This window comes from Osmerus mordax, chromosome 14 (genome assembly GCF_038355195.1).
Source record: "Osmerus mordax isolate fOsmMor3 chromosome 14, fOsmMor3.pri, whole genome shotgun sequence".
NCBI classification, from domain to species: Eukaryota; Metazoa; Chordata; class Actinopteri; order Osmeriformes; family Osmeridae; genus Osmerus; species Osmerus mordax.
Window position 1 is genome coordinate 2,484,349 of NC_090063.1, and position 18,896 is coordinate 2,503,244.

Sequence of the window (18,896 nt, forward strand, 5' to 3'; positions counted from 1 at the left end):
ACTCTGAGCCCCTCCCAGATGACCGAGCTTCTCACCCTATCTCTAAGGGAGAGCCCGGACACCCTGCGGAGGAAACTCATTTCGGCCGCTTGTATTTGCGATCTCGTTACATTTACATTACATTTAGTCATTTAGCAGACGCTCTTATCCAGAGCGACTTACAGTAAGTACAGGGACATTCCCCCTGAGGTAGTAGGGTGAAGTGCCTTGCCCAATTACACAACGTCATTTGGCATGACCGGGAATCGAACTGGCAACCTTTGGATTACTAGCCCGATTCCCCCACCGCTCAGCCACCTGACTCCCCCGTTCTTTCGGTCACTACCCACAGTTCGTGACCATAGACTTTATTTATATAGCACATTTCATACAAGAATTGTAGCTCAAGGTGCTTTACATAAAATCAATAAAAACAATAATACAAGTGATAAAAGTAATAATTAAAATAGCAAATTATAAAAACAATAATATAACTAATAAAAGTAGTAAAACCCTTCTGAGATAAAATTACTTAAATGCTTCGGTAAAAAGGTAGGTTTTAAGCTGTCTTAAATGTCTAGCGTATTTGCTTCCCTAATATTTATGGGTAATTTGTTCCATAGTTTTGGGGCCTAATTGACAAAGGCCGAATCACCAATCTTCTTATGACTGCTTCTGGTGACCTCTAATAGGCCTGCATTTGATGATCGCAGTGTTCTAGCTGGTGTGTAGTTTATAAGGGAGTTAGCAATGTAGCTAGGTCCTTGTCCGTGTAGAGCTTTGTATGTGAGGAAAAGGACCTTAAAGTCAATTCTGAAGGTAACGGGGAGCCAGTGTAAAGTAGCTAGGACAGGACTAATGTGTTCTCTCCTTTTAGTTTTGGTTAATAATCTAGCTGCAGAATTTTGAATGAGCTGTAGTCTTTCAGTGGTTTTTGGGAAGACCAGAGAAAAGTGCGTTACAGTAGTCCAGCCGGCTGGATATAAAAGCATGAATTAACTTCTCTGCATCATTTTGGTTTATGAATGGTCTTACCTTTGCTATATTCCTCAGGTGAAAGAATGCTGTTTGGTCACTTTATTAATGTGAGAGTTGAAATTCAAATCTGAGTCCAGGATTACACCGAGACTCGTCACCTCTGGTTTAAGACGGGGATGAGAATGAGAGAGATTATAAAGCATAGTATACATTCAAGAGAAGCCTTGTGTCGTCTGCCTGTAGCACATGCTAATGGGCCTAAACCTCTCCTACCTATTGGCTCTACTGAGGAATAGGTTAAGGAATAGTTTTCTTATGGAAAGCATAACAAAACAGTAGGCTTTGTAATAATGTACTAATTGAGAGAAGCATTAACTGCTTAAGGGTATTTTTTTCTATAACACCCATTGATTATATAACCTTGTGCAATGCACAATGTAAATACAATTTGAAGTACTGACTTTTTTCACATGTGCAATGTAAAGTGCTGAGAAAAGTATCACACCATGTACCCTACACACCATGTACTCTGCATGTACAGAAGAGTTGACTTTGAAAAAAACTGCAAACTCAACTGGAATGCATGACAAGTCTGTCTGCCTCAGTATGGAACATGCTGTCCTCAGGTCAGATAGAGCACAACACAGAAAAGTTATCTATCCAGGAAGCTGTTCGTCTATCTACCCTTAGGCCTACCATAAAGCACTGGACCGGTCAGATGTGCATAGAAGAAAAACTTTTGTTTATTCTTAATTTAAAGTTAGTTACGTAGTGTGAGATATGGGTGTGGCTGCAGAGGGTGTGACGGTAAGGCCACACCTAAGGCTTGTGCCAATATAACTGGATATGAGCTTGTAGGGTCACATCCGTACTTTGGGTGCACGCCGGCAGCATTGTTTGTCACGCAAGTTTGAGTCTTTTTAATGTGTCTTAAGAATGTTTGTATGTTTGTCACCAAATACAAAATTGCACAAGTAAATCAGACATGTTGTATACTGCTGCGTGGGTTTATTTGTAGCCTGTGCTTTGAAGCCGGTGCTGATTACAGCGAGTGTCGGGAAAGCTGATGGTGTCATCTTATCGGCTTTCTGTGTTTTGGGTATGTGTTTGCCTATAATGATTTTAAATATTAATTCTGTATGATTGCTATGCGCTGTGTTGGAGCCTTGTCTTATTTCAAATTGTTTGTGTTTCCTAGATGTGGTGTACGTCACTGTTTCCTGGAGCGGTTAAACGCTTTGGTTAAATACCCAATCTACTACTGAGCATTATAGTAATATCTATATTTTTTTACTACATTCTCAGTGCCTCTTTAGTGAGGGCAACCTGGGTGTACTGGGAATTACAGTAGGACGTGAATTTGCATGAATAAATTACATTTTATAATCTCAACCAGGGGCCCGTTCTTCTTTAATTATTTACATAATTAATTTGTTGGAACCACATTAAATTATATGACATAAAAGACGATAAACAAAGTAATTCTGAAAATAAGAAAATACAAAAACAAATAGGCTAGGACTATCCTACTGTAGCCTAATAAGCGATAAAACATCTAACGTAGTCACGACTATACATTTAAGTTGTCTGCTACTTTTTTCCAGCCCTCTCTCCTGGATTTTGCAAACTTGAAGGTGTTCCCTGAGGTTCTGATTACATCTTCAAATTTGGAGTAACCTTCGAGCAAACTCTTGCTGTTGGCTCTGTTGGGCGCTCCTTTTGGCCAGGGTGAGCAGCCAATAGCAGCGTTGCTGATCAAGGTTTCGACTATCGATACATACCCTCTTCTAGACTAACGCATAACTCAATCCAGCTATACTAATCATAAACAACAAGGGTGTTTAGCCAAATCATGATTAGCAAGATGATGTCGTCATGGATGTGTCATTTGATCTCGGATGTAATAAGCAACGTACGAAGAACGGACCCCAGATCTTATTTAACCGTGAACACAAACAGAGCCCGTCTACGGCCTGTCCACTCCCTTTTAAAGGGGTCATTGACTGTTTTTTTTGGGTATTTCACACTGTTCCTTAAGGTCTCCGAATAGGGTATGTAACATTGGTTGGGCTGAAAATGGCCCGGGTGCTGTTCTATGCGCCCATATGCACCCTGTGAAATAGCCCTGTGAAAGAATTAGAGGTTTTCTCCCTTTTATGGTATGCTCATTAATATATAGATGAGCTGCGTGCTGATTGGTTGGTTTACAACGAGTAAAGCTGCGGAGCAAAGACGCAACATGGAGACTTGAAATAAAAACCTACTAATAAATATAATGTGTCTACACAACACTGTTTTCAACAGTTCGACTAGATATCATTTGAAATGATAACGTTAGTTGTTTCCACTTCTGTTGTCGAAGCAAACGGTGTTTGTGTTTATATATCAACAACAAAAATAGCCTACTATTTTTGAGGTCCTAGGGCACAAGAGGCGAGTTCACGTTTTGTGAATATCTAATATCTAATAGATTTAGCTTAACATTTCATCAATAACTCATGCATAGAAACAACTGCTGTCTTTAAAAATATTATAATAAGTTTTGGTTTATTCTTCACTTAGTGGATAAGAGCGTCTGCTAAATGACTAAATGTAATTAATGATGGTGCATGTCTTGCCTGTAGTTACCGTATTTTTCGGAAATAAAGCCGCAGTTTATACCCCGATTTGACATTTTTCTTGTGGTGGTGAGGTTTCGAAGCTGCTTAGAGGAACGGTTTTATAACAAAACAGGGTTCAAAAGTACTAATGAGAAGGCTACCAAGTAACACTAGCATGGTAGTAGCATTGCTTCGATTATTATGCTAGCAAACTTAGCCCGGAAGCTAACTAAAGCTAGGTCCGTGTAGGCCTACGTGAGTTTAATTCCTTATCCCATCAAAAATGTTTTGCATAAACGGAAAAACTGATTTTGACTAATTATTTTGTTATCTTGTTTTTTTACACATAAACCATAAGACGACTTGATATTTCCATGTTCTCACGTGGGTGGAGCCAGAGCCATAGAAAAAGAGAGTTGCGACACTTCCATAGACTCCCATTGTTATAGAGGAATGCGGAAGTAAAGCGTGTCACATGCGACCTGTAGTTCCAAACATTGCATTTTCCACCGTTCAACCCCATTCATTTTCAGTGTAAACCCGATTCATTTTAAGTGTCTCCGAAGCAAGTTAGCTGGTAAATTGATGAAAATCCTTCATGTTTTCATATTTTTACCACCACATATCAATTGCTATTAGTAGTATTTCATATAGCTAGCTTTAGATAAAGTTTATCGTAAGATTATAGCTTGTTTGATTCGAAACGCAGTTAGAGCTAGACTGTAGGTCTAGTATCTAACATAAGCAACACGTTTACTGAAGCTAGCTAGAGAGCATGTGTATCATAACCAGAAGTCAGTTGCCTTATAGTCTGTCAAATTAGTTCTAGTTATTGGTGTTCGTTGGCATACAAAGTAAGTCTTCTATATAGCTCTTATTAGCCTAGTTAGTAGAGCTAGCAACAATGAATTGCAGATTAAGCGGTCCGAAGCAAGTTAGCTGGTAAATTTACGAAAATCCTGCATTTTTTCATATTTCGACCACCACATATCAATTGTTATTAGTAGTATTTTATATAGCCAGCTTTAGTTAAAGTTTATCGTAAGCTTGTGAACGCTAGATTCTAAATGTAGTTGGAGCTAGACTATAGGTCTACGTAAGCAACACTTTTACTCTAGCGAGCTGTACATGTAGGAAGATCACCGGATCACTACAAACAAAAGGAGTTGAAGAACACTGGACATATTGTACAATAAAATGTTTTATTGAATGCAGTTGGTTGCCTTGTTTATTCTGTTCTATTTACCAAACTCCTTTCTTGTCTTGAGCAGTTGCTGGTGATAATGGTTATTCAACTTGCATCAAGTACTACAAATGTAAGTGTTGTTAATGTGGTAAATTGTAAGTGGGCTGATGAATAAAAAAACGTTTAACAAGTCCCATTTACTTCAACAGTCGAAGGTTAACTTTAAGTGGAACAATATAGTCCTCATTAGGCTACTGTTTGGTATGTACGGTACAGTACAGTTGGTACAGTATGGTAGCTAGCATAGCCATTTCTAGCTCTGCTTCAGAATATTGCGTTATGTATTATACGTTCATGTAATACATACATGTTAATAAAGTATCAGACATACATGATACAACACACCAGTAACCAATTGACATTGTGTTAATATACCGAAAATGTCCGTGAATCGAGATGGTGCTGCTGTCAGTCCCGCCGAAAACCATTCAAACAGGTTGACAGCAGTGGGAGTTTTGTTTAACTACAGCAAGCTACCGGAACTACGTGACAAAAAAAGCTCTAGCTTTTTTTTCATGTGTTTCACTGGCAGTGAGTGTTCACAATGTTGTATTTCACTCCATTTGACACCAAACACGTCAGGGAGGACTGCCTTTTGTAGATACGAGTCTGCTGAAGATAGCCAGAATATCGGATTTATTTAACTGAGCCTGTTTCATTCATAATTTTCCTGAGAAAGTGACTTCCGTTGGCCAGCTTCATCGGAAACGGCTCAAAAACTTGTTCTAGCAATACGCTAGGAAGGTAGTGCGCGTTCACGCGTAGGGGAGTGGGATTCTGTGGGGGAGTGAGAATTCGGTCCAACACCGGCCCACTTCAAGCACTGATTCCCGGGCAATATAGAACATACATTACGCACTTAATTTAGTTTTTGAAGTGTGTTGCAAAGGCATGCTGTAAGATCGCCCATGGTTTCATTGTTCCCGTATCAAGTGCGGCATTTTCCTGTGCGGTTTATACTCAGATTTACAGACTTAAAGCTCCCATTCTGGTGGGGTGCGGTTTATAGAAAATGCATCTTATTTACCGAAAAATACGGTACTATAATTAAACACACATCAAACTCATTTGCTAAGCGAACAAAACAAGATTACCTGATTTCCAAAAGACCTGAAGTTAAAGATGACAACTTTCTTTAATATTTTAGGCAAGATTACTTAAATTATTTTCATTTTATACAGTTTCAATGTTTGGGAACCCTGCATGGTCAGTACTTAGTAACACCCCCTTTGGCAAGTATCACAGCTTGTAAACACTTTTTGTAGCCAGTTAAGAGTCTTTCAATTCTCGTTTGTGGGATTTTCACTTCATTGCAAAAGGCTTCTAGTTCTGTGAGTTTCTTGGGCCATCTGTTGAGGTCTATCCACAGATTTTCAATGATGTGTAGGTCGGGGGACTGTGAGGGCCATGGTAAAACCTTGGGCTTGCGCCTCTTGAGGTAATCCATTATGGATTTTGAGGTGTGTTTAGGATCATTATCCTTTTGCAGAAGCCATCCTCTTTTCATCTTCAGCTTTTTTACAGATGGTATGTTTGCTTCCAGAATTTGCTGGAATTTAATTGAATCCATTACCTCTACCTGTAAAATGTTCCTTGAGCCTCTGGCTGCAACACAAGCCCAAATCATGATTGATCCACCCCTGTGCTTAACAGTTGGACAAGGGGTCTTTTCATGAAATTCTGCACCCTTTTTTCTCCAAACATACATTTGCTCGTTGTGCCCAAAAGGTTCTATTTTAACTTCCATCAGTCCACAGGACTTGTTTCAAAAATGCATTCCAGCATGTTTAGATGTTCCTTAGCGAACTTCTGATGCTGAATTTTGTGGTGAGGACACAGGAAAGGTTTTCTTCTGATGACTCCATATTTGTGCAGGTGTTGCTGCACAGTCGAACAGTGCACCACCACTCAAGAGTCTGCAAAATGTTCCTGAAGGTGAAACAGGCGTTTTGATTTGCCTTTCTAGCAAACCTTCAAGCAGTCTCTATGAAAGTTTTCTTGGTTTTCCACCATTCCTGTTAACTGCCATTTCTTAATTATCTTATGAACTGAGGAAATGGCTACCTGAAAACGCTTTGCTATCTTCTTATATCCTTTTACCTGCTTTGTGGATTATTTTTATTTTCAGAGTGCTAGGCAGCTGCTTAGAGGAGCCCATGGCTGCTGATTGTTGGGACAAGGTATGATGAGTCAGAGTATTTATAAAGCTTTGAAATTTGCATCACCTGGCCTTTCCTATCAATGATTGTGAACAAGCCATAGCACTAACAAACTAATTAAAGTCTGAGAACTTGGTAAAAGTTATCTGAGAGCTCAAATTTTGGAGGGTGCCCAAACCTTTGCATGGTGCTCCTTTCTTCATTTTACTAATTGTGAACTCATTTTTCACAAATTGTACAAAACCAAAATAATACACTAATCTTGCCTAAAATGTTGAAAATAATGTATCATCTTCAACTATATGCCTTTGGAAGATCAGATAATCTTCTAATCACTTTTAACTATTCACAGAAACATACATTTTGCCCAAACCTTTGCATACTGTAATTGGGTGTGCTTTGCCTTCGGCAAGGGCACAACCTTTGTTCTCTCACATATATATTATTATTATTATTCTTTTTGCCCCCCTAAAACTCAGTCAATATTTGGCCTACATAGACAAAGTAGGTGTCAAAAGTTTCGTCTTGGTAGCGATTGAGTTGCTTCTATTGGAATTTACGTTCCGTTGCATGGTTTAGGCTGAAGTTAAGTTTTTGTGGCGAAAAGTGAAGCTAACGGTGGCTAATTTGCTAGCCACAGTCACTGACGTTACTAACGTCACTACGTCACTAACGTCACGAAAACACGCGTGACTACCTTTGGCAGAACATTCGTTTCGCATCTGTTAACTTGGGGGATAGCTAGGCTAACTATAGCTTTACTGCAAGGCAGCTGCAGAAACGCCACAAGAAAAGAGGCCAGGGTGATAACTATTTACTCATTTTACTTTGTGATATGACACACAATTGTGATGTGTAATGTACAATATAAGCTGATATTATTAAGGAAGTACATCTACTTTCGGAAACAGTAGTGTACTATTTCACTGAAGTATTAGCATCATGACATTAGCCTGTGTTGCCCGGGCAACACATACTACAGTGGTCTATGATGTAGCCTTATCTGTTTTCAATCGTTAAAATAAACATTCCTCACATATACATTTTCGTTGTAGGATTTATTCTGACATTAGTAAACGATTTGTTGGTGAAATTACCATTACCTGTCGTTTCAAACCAGTGTAGCTCACTGCAACGCTGTAGCTTACGCGAGACACACTACAAAAACATCTACACTACACAGCTTTTTAGGAAGTCAAACAGCGACAGAACATGTTCGGCACTCTCCTTACTTAAATCAAAAGTCTATCTAACTACTAACCTGAACTTCATTGCCACAGCCTAAACGTTGTCAATCTGTTCATGAAAATAATTAATTTCAGCCTAAACCGTACAACGGAACGTTAAATCCAATTCAACCAACGCAATCGCTACCAAGACGAACACAGCAGTAGTCTAGTACTGTACCGTAGTAGTACAATTTACCGGGGCAGCTTCTCCACACGGGGCTATATCGCATTTTGCGTTGTTACTGACAATGATCGCTACCAGTGAGCTTTTTATGAATTAGCTTATTTACGTTTTGGGGGGCATATTTTCAGTTAGCAGATGGTACTGTTTGAATCGCGATTCCATCTTCTACTGCCGGGTAACGTTGTAGAATAATCTTCAAAGGGGGTTCTTTATTAATGAATGAATGCAATGAGTAGGCTACGTTCCTGAAAATATCACGAGAAGGGAAAAACTTAAAATGACGTTTAAGTCATAGAGATTAGGTCAATTTTTACACCGGTCTGCCAAATTTATTCGTTTTGATTCAACGATGAGGTTGCCTCTTGCAGGGGAAATGAGAAGACATCTATTTCATTCTACACTTCACTCGTATTTTCAGTTGTAAATGAGCAGCAAAAAAAAAATGCTTTTAAATCTATTTAATCTTTATAAATAATAAGTATGCATTTTCATATAAAATATACAGAAATCAGTTGTAAAAATGTCATTCAAAAACGGACCCCTGTGCAACCGACGCAAGCAAGCACACCTTACAATTTCCCCAGAAATTGTACCCTCTCTAGTTCATATATGTTATTTCATTAGACAGGGTTTACATCCTGAAAGATTATTTCTGCATAAACAGTGTAATTGCGGTTACAAGTTTTATATTGTTTCTCCACTATGTGGCATCTTGAGCTATCATACATGTGGCATGACACTTCCTGTTGAGCGTATAAAATAATTGATGTCCGCGTGTTTAAGTTAGCTAAGGTTGAGCTAATTGGAGAAGACAAGCTGTATATCCATCCACTCTTAAGGCCGATATATGCTTCTGCGTTTTTCGAAAAACGGACACATGGGAACGCCCTCGTCTCCGTGGAACGCCCTCTACGAGCTCTCCGTCAGCCCTCGGAGAGCCCCAGAGAGCTCAACGTGCACCTCCTGAATTTTCTAACTATCCGTCGTAATTTCGGAGAGCGACGGAGAGCTACGTAGACCCCCTTGGCTGTGATTGGTCAGTATTAAGAACCGCTTGCGTCAGGGGCGGGGTTGCCGTGATAAACAGGACGAACAGAATCCTTTGACCGCCATTGCTGTAAGTTTTTACAATTCATATTTCAGCTAAACAGTACATGTAAATCAGCATCTGAATTAAAATGTGACGAGAAATGGGCAGTGTAGTTGCTGAAAATGTGTGTATTTTATTGATGAAACAGCTAATTTGTAAATTTGCTCTGACTTCTCGATAACCTAGGTAAATAAACACTCCACGACGACTTACAAAAAAACGTTGCGCCACCTACTCTTCTGGCGGTGAATTGTTTTCAGCACCCACAGCCTACGGAGAACCATAAACGAAGTCTATCCGTCCGTATCCGTGCGTATCCGTGCGCCCGCCCATCCGTAAACGGGGACGCAGAAGCATATTTCGGCCTTTAGTCCACAAGCAGGCAAAAGTGGTATGTTGCGTTTGTTTGGTTATTATTTTAATAACATTTGAGTGTTTATGAACGTATGATTGATTGCTGTATGTATTTTATTCATTTCTGCATAGTTCTATGGTGTTTTGGTGTCTGTCTTTGTCGGCGCAATAAAGAACATCTGTACAAAAGAACCTGGACCTAGGATGTGTGACTAAGGGCGGCACAGTAGAACACTTGCTGTATCGGTGAAGTCGAGGACCAGAAGTTACCTGCACGTTGAGGTCGGCAAGCAAATAAGAGACCTTTCCTGTTCGGCAAAGAAGTAACGCATTCCGGGATCGATTTCGTTTGAAGGACTAACGCCTGGGACACACTGCCTGCGATCGGCTGCGATCTGCTGCGACGCGCCTGGAAGCGCCTCCTTTTTTCTTTCGGCGCCCATGTTATCAAATGGGACCGACCACACTGGCTGCGAAGCGCTGCGATTGCCTGCGATCACCTGCGATCTGCAGCGATCGTTTCGGCAGCTGGTTAAATTTTTTCGCGAGACACTTGCGAAATCGGCTGCAGGATGATGAAATACACCATATTAGTTGATATATTTGAATAAAAAAACATGTTATTAAGATTTTACTCCATTAATTGTAGACTACGGTGAACATTTGTAAAGTTGTAGACTTTATAATTACACAATGTTGGTAACGAACGTCCTTTACATGTGGTTACCCTGATGAAAATAAACAGATAGATCCGTTGAGCTAGCATGCCCGTAGTTGTTTTGTTTGTTTGAGAGAAACGAGTTGTCACGCGTTGCACACAACACACAAGCAGACATAGCCTACCGAGAGAGAACCCCCAAGTAGATTTCTAAAATCAGTATCAAATGAATTCTCGAAGTCGAAAAGCACAGGGAGTTGTTGTATGTCAGCAACAATTTTACAAGGACAACGTAGATAAGGATCAATGCTGGGATATAGCCAATGCTATGTTTATGTACCATGTCAGCGTAAAGGAAAGCTCAGAGTAGCTGAAAGGCTTGGTGACCGGCGCAGAGAAATGCGCGTCTGGTGTGAACAGCTTTTGCTTAGTCGTAGCCGATCGTAGCCGATCGTGGCGCTGCGCGGCACGTCCAGGTCCGGTGTGTCCCAGGCGTAAAGCAGCTAGCAGACAAGTAAGGCTAAGCAAACAAGCAAGCACTTAAAGTTGGTGTCTTGGAAGTCGAGCAAGTAGCCTCTGTGAACTGTTGTTGGAACTTTCAATCTCACGTCTTCCCGTGCGTTCTAAAGATTTATGGACATCGAATTCATCGAATTGTTTCAAGGGTATTTCTAGGATTTGCCCATTTGAAAGTTGCATTGATTAATGTTGTGTGAATATTGAATGCTAGTTGCTATTGCTGTGTTACACTTGACTTGCATCGTAGCCTAGTCAGACTTAAATGCTAAATGCTATGTTAAAGGTTAACATCTCAATTTTGATATTGCATTGTAACCTAGTCTAACACTGCTCCTGTACCTATAGACTATTCTAACTCTGATATCATTTAGATTTCAATTCACATTCGCCTAAACTGAAACATTAAGTTTAATGTTCAAACACTAACATTGCAGTTTACTGAATACTGATGCAACATTTCATTGGCTATTTTAATAGCAAATTAGCTTAATCCTCAAGCATAATTTTGACACCAGATAGTAATTTAACATGTCAGACACTAGTGAAAAGACAAATCTTCCTGATCCAGAAGATACGAATAAGGAACAAGTTGACGAAGATAAACAAATTGAAGAGTCTACACAAATTCAACAGGCACACAAAAGCCCAAATGTTGATGATTCAGTTGAAACCCGAGGCGTTCGTAAAAGTCAACGCACACACACACTCACTAAAAAGGGAAAGGTGTTGCAAGATGCTAAACTGAATGATCTAAGAAGAGACTTGAAGATGCATGTATACAAGGTGGAAGTATCATATCAATGGATTAAAAAGATCCATTAAACACAAAGAAGCTCCAGAGTTTATTTCTGAAGTTGTCACTGCCCTTAATGCCCATCAAGTTGATGTTAACGTCATTCTTGGTCTCTGCCCGGGTCATGACCAAGGATGTCTCCTGGCCAACACAATCTGCATAGATTAAATCGTACTGATTGTGGCCTAGGTCAAGGGCGCCAACCCAGACCTACTCACACATTAACTTTCACCTACTACAGATATCACCACCCCCCCACACCCATCCAACGCCTTCGCCTGCTTGTTTCCCCAGGGTGGCTGGCGGGTCTGTGTCCAGCGCCTACCATGGCTGCAGGTCCAGATGTTGCTTGTCTACCTCCCCCCACTCCCCGTTGCAAGTCACGTGTTTTTGTAAATGTTGTGCTTATGTGTTGAGGTTTTTGTCTGTTCCCACACTGTACTCCTCTAGGAGCATTGTCTGGGGGTTGCCTTTTTCTCTCCTCCTCTCTCCTCATGTTATGCTGTAACTTTCTAGTTGGCGCCGAAAATGGCTGCCTAGGTAGGCTCTCCTGCCAAAGTAAATTCCTTGTCTGTGCAAACTTTCATGGCGAATAAAGAGAGAGAATTCAAGGCAAAAAGCTCTGTTTGTAGCAGTAGTGGAGTCAGTTGGCTGAGCGGTGAGGGAGTCGGGCTAGTAATCCGAAGGTTGCCAGTTCAATTCCCGGTCATGCCAAATGACGTTGTGTCCTTGGGCAAGGCACTTCACCCTACTTGCCTCGGGGGAATGTCCCTGTACTTACTGTAAGTCGCTCTGGATAAGAGCGTCTGCTAAATGACTAAATGTAAATGTAGAAAGCTCTGCAAGAAAAAGGAGATTGGAGGAAAAGAGAAAAGAAGTGGAGCGATTGGAGGAACTGAAAAAGCATAATGCTGCACAGGCCAGACTACAGGTTTATGCTGGGGAAGAGCCAGAAGACCTCCCTGCTTTAGCCTCTCTAGATAGACAAGGCAGTCGTGTCACCGCACTCAACTTGCCTGGCCTTCTTGTTCCTCCACTTGTGTCCATGCAAGGTAGGGTCCCTTCAATTAGACCATCCTCTCCCCTCCTACAAGGCCCCAGTCATGCAGCAGCTGTACCTCAAGCAGACATACTAGCTACTGCACCTTCAGCTACCAATGACCTTGTGAAAATGCTTGCAGAGGCAATAACGGCTAACAGGATTCCGATTCCAGAACCTGCTGTCTTCTTCGGAGATCCCTTGCAGTACACAGACTGGAAGCTGTCCTTTCAGACATTAATAGATCGTAAGAATTTGCCTGCCCAAGAAAAAATATTTTTTCTAAGCAAGTACGTAGGCGGCTTGGCCAAACAAGCTATTGAAGGATATTCCCTAATTGGAACACAAGATGCCTATCGTGATGCCTGGGACATACTTGATGACCGCTTTGGAAATCCCTTCATAGTTGGCAAAGCATACAGAGACAAAATACAGTCATGGCATAAGATTGCGGGGGGTCAGGTGGCTGAGCGGTGAGGGAATCGGGCTAGTAATCCGAAGGTTGCCAGTTCGATTCCCGGTCATGCCAACTGACGTTGTGTCCTTGGGCAAGGCACTTCACCCTACTTGCCTCGGGGGAATGTCCCTGTACTTACTGTAAGTCGCTCTGGATAAGAGCGTCTGCTAAATGACTAAATGTAAATGTAAATGTAAGATTGCTTCTAAATACAGTAAGGATCTTCATGAGTTTGTAGACTTCTTAATGAGCGTTGAAACCGCCATGCCTTATATTCAGGGCTTGCAAACTCTGAATGACTGTTGAAAATCAGAGAATCATCGCCAAGTTGCCTGACTGGTTGAGTTCCCGTTGGAACAGAACAGCTACAATCTTTCAAGATGAACGCAAAGCCTTTCCTGACTTCAAATACTTTATTCATTTTCTCAACAAAGAAGCCAGGATTGCCTGTAATCCTATCACCTCATTGCAAGCATTAAGGCCAACAGAACAAGAAGGGTCTAGACAAAGCGATCCAGATCACAAGCTTCACAGAAATCGTAACTCAAGCGCCAAGACGTTTACCACAAGTTCAAGTGAGAAGAGCAACTCTGTGTGTGTTTTTTGCAAAAGGCATGGACATACTTTGCATAAATGTCGAAAGATCATGGAAAAGCCAGTTGAAGAAAGAGTGAAATTTGTTCAATCAGAGAAGCTGTGCTTTGGCTGTCTCAAGATTGGTCACAATTCCAAGTGCTGCATCACAAGAAGCGTCTGTGAGAAATGCAACAAACGTCATCCAACCTGTCTGCATCAAGATTGGGAGAGAAACCCAAGACTCAGAACTCACCAAACACAGCCCCTGGTGCTTGGTCTGCAGAAAGAAGGCCTGAGCAACCCAATGACCATCTAGAGCAAGAGCAAGCAACCTCCAACAGAGTCATTCAGAAGAAGAAAAGCACTCACACCTCGTCAATCCTTCCTTTGTACGTGTCAACAGCAGCTAATCTTGAGGAAGAGGTTTTGGTGTATGCCTTGCTCGACACTCAGAGCGACACCACTTTTATTCTAAAGGATATAGCTGATCTGTTGCACGTCAAGCAAGACCCTGTGAGACTCAAGATCTCCACAATCACGTCAAGAACAAAGGTTGTGTCGAGTCACAAGTTGTATGGACTACAAGTAAGAGGCTTGATGTCTGAAGAAAGAATCAAGCTCCCAGTAACATACACCAGAGAATACATACCTGCCAATAAATCCAACATACCCACATGCAAAACTGCAAAAGGTTGGCCTCGTCTAGAACATCTAGCTGATGAGATGCCATCTGAACTTGACTGTGAAGTGGGATTGCTGATTGGCTATAACTGCCCCCAAGTCTTGCTTCCAAGAAATGTGTGGCGGAGAAGGCCAGCCATTTGCCCAGAAGTCTGTGTTGGGGTGGAGCATCATTGGCTACAGTGATTTTGATGGTGATTTTGAAGATGAAATCGGAGTCAGTCATCGAATCATCTCAAGAGAAGTCTTTCCAGCCACTCAACCACCTCTCAGACTGAGGTCCACTTTGTGTGCCGGATTAAAGTGAAGGAAATACTTACTCCAGCAGACATCGATCTTTGAGTCGGATTTCACAGAGAGGACTGGCGAAGATGTAGCCATGTCCCAAGAAGACCTGTGTTTTTTAGCCATGCTGAAACAAGGTATCAAGCAGAAGAAGAACGGGCATTTAGTGATGCCACTGCCCTTCAAAGAAGAAAGGCCAATTCTGCCAAACTACAAGGCTTGTGCAGAACATCGACTTCAGTGTCTAAAGAGACGCTTCAGGAAAGATGGACAGTACTATAAAGATTACATGGCCTTCATGGCGGATATTTTTGCCAGAGGCAATGCAGAAAATTCCTGGAGTGGGAGATTAGTAGTCGGCCAACCTGGTACATCCCTCACCATGGGGTTTATCACCCCCAGAAGCCTGGCAATATCCGTGTAGTCTTTGACTGCTCTGCAAAGTTTCATGGTACTTACCTGAATGAACATCTACTGACTGGACCAGACCTCACAAACACCCTTGTGGGAGTCCTGTGTCGTTTCCGTAAGGGTCAAGTGGCCATCATGTGCGACGTAGAGCGCATGTTCCATCAGTTCCATGTCACACAGGAAGATCAAGACTACTTCAGATTCGTGTGGTGGGAAGAGGGTGAACTGGAAGCTCAGCCATCAGTATTCCGAATGAGAGTCCACCTGTTCGGCGCTGCCTCCTCGCCTGGATGCGCAAACTTTGGACTCAAGTATCTCGCTGCTCAAGGTGAGGGCAAGTTCAGTCAAGCTGCAGTAAGATTCATACAACGCGACTTCTATGTCGACGACGGTCTGACAAGTGTCGACACAGAGTCCGAGACTATCCAGCTTTCGAGAGAAGTCTGGGAAGCTCCACCTGCACAAGTTCATTTCCAACAGTAAGCAGGTGGTTGCTTCTCTCCCAAGAGAAGAATGTGCTGAAGGTGCAGCTGACTTTGACCTTACCCTAGGAGAGTCCAAGGTAGAACGGGCACTTGGAGTACAGTGGTGTGTGGCATCCGACACATTACAATTCCGAGTGACCGTGAAGGAAAACCCATTCACCAGAAGAGGCGTTCTGTCCACAGTGGCCTCAATTTTTGATCCCCTTGGATTTGTGGCACCCTTCATTCTAGTTGGGAAAAGAATACTGCAAACCATGTGTAGAGACAAGGTGGGCTGGGACGAGCCACTTCCAGATGACCTCAAGCCTCATTGGGAAGCTTGGCTTCAAGACCTCCTTGATCTGTCAGCAATAAAGATATCCCGCTGCTATGTGCCACCAACATTTAAAGATGTTCAGTGTCATGAATTGCACAATTCTTCTGACGCCAGCACGACCGGCTATGGAGTCTGCTCTTACCTCTTACCTGACTGTGACCCTATCTGGTGAGGTGCATTGCACGCTTGTCATGGGGAAGGCCAGAGTGGCACCAACGAAAGTGACAACCATCCCTAGATTAAAGCTCTGCTGCCGTCATCGCCACCAGAACAGGTGATCTGCTTAAAAGAGAACTGGAATTGAGTCAGCTCAGTGAATACTATTGGACAGATTCTAAGGTCGTTCTGGGCTACATTAACAATGAGGCAAGACTTGTCTTGTCATGTCTTTGTGGCCAATAGAATTCAGCAGATCAAGTCAAGCACAGAACCTCATCAATGGAGGCATGTGACTACAGAACATAACCCAGCTGACCATGCCTCTCGTGGGCTCACAGCAAAGGAGCTCATGGAGTCAAATTGGTTCACTGGGCCAAGTTTCCTGTGGCAAAGAGAACTCTCCAAAGAAGAGGTCAAGGTGGAAGTGAGTGATGGTGACCCAGAGCTCAAAAAGGGCCAAGTCCACACAACCAAAGTAACGGAGAAGATATCTCTGTTGGATTTCTTGCAAAGGTTATCAGACTGGAGTAAAATGGCGAAGGCCGTAGCAAGATTCAAGCGCTGTGCAAGGAATATGAAAGGGCTGAAAGGAAGATCAGAGTCCACATCACTTGATGAAAGAAGAGTTGCTGAACAATTCATAATCCGCTTAGTCCAAGAAGAAGTCTTCAGGGAAGAAATCAAGGCTCTTAAGCAAAGGAAAGAGGTGAAATCAAACCAGTCTTTCAGACTGCACAAGTTAAGTCCATTTGTGGATGACCAGGATATTTTGCGGGTGATAGGAAGATTGACTCGCGCAGCACTCCATCCCTATGTCAAGCACCCCGCTATTCTTCTTAAGGGACATCATGTTTCTTTGCCATCAAGGTCGTGGCATGACCATGAATGAGATCCGCTCTAATGGCTTTTGGATTCTGGGATGTAGCAGTGAAGTGTCCTCCATCATCTACAAATGCGTGAAATGCAGGAAGTATCGTAAATGCATTCAAGAACAAATCATGGATGATCTACCGCCTGAAAGATTAGAACCTACCCCTCCATTTACATACAGTGGAATGGACTGTTTCGGACCATTCTATGTGAAGGATGGAAGAAAAGAGTTGAAACAATATGGCCTTCTGTTCACCTGTGAACAGAAGGCCATATTGTTTCTTTAATCTTCGCGAGTCAATCTTCCTATCACCCGCAAAATATCCTGGTCATCCACAAATGGACTTAACTTGTGCAGTCTGGAAGACTGGTTTGATTTCACCTCTTTCCTTTGCTTAAGAGTCTTGATTTCTTCCCTGAAGACTTCTTCTTGGACTAAGCGGATTATGAATTGTTCAGCATCTCTTCTTTCATCGAGTGATGTGGACTCTGATCTTCCTTCCAGCCCTTTCATATTCCTTGCACAGCGCTTGAGTCTTGCTACGGCCTTCGCCATTTTACTCCAGTCTGATAACCTTTGCAAGAAATCCAACAGAGATATCTTCTCCGTTACTTTGGTTGTGTGGACTTGGCCCTTTTTGAGCTGTTCATATTGAAGTGCTTGATGATCTCAGTTCTGACGCATTTCTTAATGCATTGCGTTGCTTCATTTCCATCCGTGGCAATGTAAGTCAGCTTCATAGCGACCAAGGCACTAACTTTGTCGGTGCGAAGAGAGAGTTCATGGAACTCATGAAAGGATTCACTCAAGAGCGCGTGAAAGAGCTAGGCTGTCGCTTCATCCTGAATCCACCTTCCTCCAGTCACATGGGCGGAGTTTGGGAGCGACAGATCCGAACAGTGAGGAGTGTCTTGACAGCCATCTTGGATCAGTCTGCCAGAACCCTGGACAGTTTTTCACTTAGAACTTTCATGTACGAAGCCATGGCAATCGTGAATAGTCGACCTTTGACCTCTGAACACCTCAACGATGCATTGGCACCAGAGCCATTAATGCCAAATCATATCTTAACTATAAAGTCTGAGATTATTGCACCACCACCTGGAGAGTTCTCTAGAGAAGATCTCTATCTAAAGAAGAGATGGAAGATAGTTCAATTCCTGGCTAATGAGTTCTGGACCAGGTGGAAGAAGGAGTATGTTTTGAATTTGCAACAAAGGAGTAAGTGGAATAAGAATCGCCGAGACGTAAAGGTCAATGACGTTGTCCTACTTCAAGATGACCTGGCACCACGGAACCGTTGGAAGCTTGCTAAAGTGGTTGAAGTCTTCCCAGGATCTGATGGGTGGGTCAGGAAGGTCAAACTTTTGGTCAGTGATGCAACACTAGACAGCAAAGGTGCACGCACCACTAAGCCAGTATATCTAGACAGACCCATACACAAAACAGTATCTTTACTTGAATCTGATTTAAGTGAAAGTTTAATGTTTATCAAATGCAACTGAAATGTGTTCATGTACTGTGTTTTGTTAACTGAAGAATTATATGTTTGAACTAACCTTTGGGTATTTAAGATCACACCTTGTGTGATGGTTGGAGTGTAATTGCGGTCACAAGTTTTATATTGTTTCTCCACTATGTGGCATCTTGAGCTATCATACATGTGGCATGTCACTTCCTGTTGAGCGTATAAAATAATTGATGTCCGCGTGTTTAAGTTAGCTAAGGTTGAGCTAATTGGAGAAGACGGTGCAAGCTGTATATCCATCCACTCTTAGTCCACAAGCAGGCAAAAGTGGTATGTTGCGTTTGTTTGGTTATTATTTT